General features: G+C 43.5%; 1 pseudogene; it reads left to right on the forward strand.

Annotated features, from left to right (window-relative positions):
• The first annotated feature begins 992 nt into the window (after positions 1-992).
• On the forward strand, positions 993-1418 carry LOC139442211 (uncharacterized; annotated as a pseudogene).
• The last annotated feature ends 2110 nt before the right edge of the window (positions 1419-3528 follow it).

Here is a 3528-nt window from a genome sequence, read left to right on the forward strand (position 1 = left end):
CAATATCACGGCGGGGGACACCCGAAATGGGCTTCACACATTGTACCCAGGTCGAACCCGGGTCGTCGGCGTGACGAGCGAACGCTTTAACCACTAGGCTACCCACCCTTTCACTCCATACAAAGGTATTATTCTGTGTGTGTAATGGACGTTTGTCATTTACACAACGCATGATTTAGGATAAAGTACAGTTTATCTTCAGGGTGGATCTTGATAGGTTCATAAACTCCACGGCGCCAGGTACCCGTTTCTTGCTGTTTGGAACAAGATAGATTAGTATACTATTATTGAAATCTGAAAACAATTTTTTGCTGATTTCTATCAACCAAAACAAGATAGAATATGGAAAGGTATAACACAATAAGCCTGTCTTAGTAGCTTTTATTTGATATGTAACATAATTAACATTGAATGATTTAAAAAAAAATGAATGTTTATATTTTTTCTTTGAAAATGCCAGTTAATAGCCACAATAAAGATGAATTTGGAAATGATCCCCCCTTTAGATTTTTCTTGATTTTTGATATGATGTTAAGGAGGGCTTGTTAGATATGAATCAACTGAAACATTAGTGTTGCAATTTGTGGTGGGTCTGTCGTTATTTTGACGGGACTATAGGATCCATGAACTAAACGTGTTACAAACAAACCTCCTTGTGTCCCTGATTGGTAGGGTGTGACAATCATAACGGCATCTGTAGAATTGTAGAGGTTATAGATGAAGTATCACACGTACATGTACTTGACGGGGAAGTGCTTGCATGTACTTAATTGTATATCACTGCGCGGGGAAGTGCTTGTACGTAAAAAATTATCACTGGGCTGGGAAGTGCTTTTACTTAATCATATATCACTATACGAGGAAGTGCTTTTACTTAAGCATATATCATTATAGGAGGAAGTGCTTTTACTTAAGCATATGTCACTGGGCAGGGATGTGCTTGTACGTAAGCATTTATCACTGGGCGGGGCAGTGCTTTTACTTAATCATATATCACTGGGCGTGGAAGCGCATTTACTTAATCATATATCACTGGACGAGGAAGTGCTTGTACGTAAGCATATATCACTGGACGAGGAAGTGCTTGTACGTAAGCATATATCACTGGACGAGGAAGTGCTTTTACCTAATCATATATCACTGGACGAGGAAGTGCTTTTACTTAATCATATATCACTGGGCGGGGCAGGGCTTTTACTTAATCATATATCACTGGGCGTGGAAGCGCATTTACTTAATCATATATCACTGGGCGGGGAAGTGCTTGTACGTAAGTATATATCACTGGACGAGGAAGTGCTTGTACGTAAGCATATATCACTGGACGAGGAAGTGCTTTTACCTAATCATATATCACTGGACGAGGAAGTGCTTTTACCTAATCATATATCACTGGGCGGGGAAGTGCTTTTACTTAATCATATATCACTGGGCGTGGAAGCGCTTTTACTTAATCATATATCACTGGACGAGGAGGTTCTTGTACTTAATCATATATTACTGGACGAATAGGGGACCCACGTGCACAGAAGTTGCCAGTGGCCTCAGTACCAACACAGGTGTTCAATGTACACTTAAACCCATGCAGGTGCACTCGAGGGTGGCTCCGGGAGGGGCTCCTTTGACATAGATAAAGCTGTAGTTAGCAGTGGTCATGTGTCGTCATTCTTATCTGGGAATTTACAGCGTATAAGCAATCATCATAACTCATAATGCACACATTTCTGGTGTCCCCCGCGGAGATATTGCTGGAATATTTCTTAAAGCGGGGTAAAACCATACTCACTCACTCACGCAGGGTCGGGGACTGGGGTTAGAGGTAGTGTAGTTGTGTGACGGGGGTGTTGGGTAGTGGTAGTGGGGGTGTGTGGGTGGGTGGGGGGGGGGGGGGGGCGGTCAGGGTATAAGTAAGAGGTGAGACTGCACATGTGTGTGTGTGTGCGAGAGAGAGAGAGACAGAGAGAGAGAGAGACAGAGAGACAGAGCGAGCGTGTGTGTGGCTGCTTGTACTGGTCCGGACAAATGCCGATTTTATACTGCTAGCCCACTGAGTCACCATGCCGGGTGGGTGGGAGGGGAATGGGGCAGGGTGTAGGTGAGGGGTGAGTAGGGGTCAGGCTCGATGACGAAATGGATCGGATGGATAACGTCGGTGACTTTAAGGACCGGGTGGTCAAGCTCGGTGACTTAATGGATCGGGTGGTCAGGCTCGATGACGAAATGGATCGTGTGGTGATGTTCGTTGCTCCTAATATCAGCCACTGGTTTGTCTGGTCCAAACTCGATTATTTACAGACCGCCGTCATGTAGCTCGAATTCTGCTTTCAGCCGTTAAGCACAAACTAAACAAACCAACACGTTTTTTTTGTCTGCTATATGAAAAAACAACCTTGATTCACATTCAGTTAAACCATTGTAAAAAGTCATTTGAAACTATCATGCAGCTCTTTTTCACTCAATTCTTTATACTTCCTGAAATCAATCAATACTATATTAATTATCCACCGTCCGTGCATCGCTATGCCTGCAACACATGCCGACATGTGTCACAAGAATCGAAAAAACCAGCCATTTAAATTACAAAACACACTAAAGGCGTTTAGGCCGCACTCAGCTTTGCATCGATTTCTTTACTTGAAAAATCCGAAAGGGTTCTCTTTCTATAGCGGCGTGTCAGTGGCCTCAGTTGGGATCTAGGACTTTGTACGACTGTGCACAAACAACGTACTTACAAGCGAGTCGTCATATGCAACGCCGACTGATTGATCGACAGATAGTGTCCGTATATCGCTTCATCGCGGAAGCAGGGTCGAGCATTTCATTGTTTAAGAAACAAAACCCGCTTGAAAGCTGATTCTAACGATGTCGATTTCATTGTTTGACAAGAGCAGGCGGGGTTTGTTTTGATAGTTTAGTTACGTAGATGTCTATCTGTGCCACACTGAAACTCACAAACACGGAACAACATGACAGCTTAATGTATCAAACAAAAATGATACGTAAATTACGTAACAAAGACTATTTTCACCATGTCGTCTCTAGTTTCTTCATGCTATGCCATTGAAGATTGGTAGCGTATATGATAACCTGATCAAATTATGATCATGATCATAACGGCAATATATGATTGTTGATATGTAAATATTGTCTTGATATGTCGTGATTTGTCGGATTGGGTGAAAGGTGCATATTCAATGTAAACGTAACACGACATCGCCAAATAACAATCACCCTCGATTATCTCCTGAAACAGATTCCATTAGGCGTAACCAACCCCCCCCCCCCCCCCCCCCCCTCCCTCAAGACACCCCCAACACACTTGACATACTAGCCCCCACGGGCACACGTGCTTCACGTAACAGTTGGACACGTGACGATCCGGGAAGATGAATAGGTCTTCAGTAATCAATGCTTGTTGTATTCGCCTAACGAGACCGGGTGGTCAGGCTCGCTGACTTGGTTGAACGTTTGTGTGGAACGATGCTCATGATGTCAATCACTGGATTGTCTGGTCCAGACTCGATTATT

The sequence above is a fragment of the Haliotis cracherodii genome, unplaced genomic scaffold, assembly GCF_022045235.1.
Source record: "Haliotis cracherodii isolate W230 unplaced genomic scaffold, xgHalCrac1.p SCAF_5, whole genome shotgun sequence".
Lineage (NCBI taxonomy): Eukaryota > Metazoa > Mollusca > Gastropoda > Lepetellida > Haliotidae > Haliotis > Haliotis cracherodii.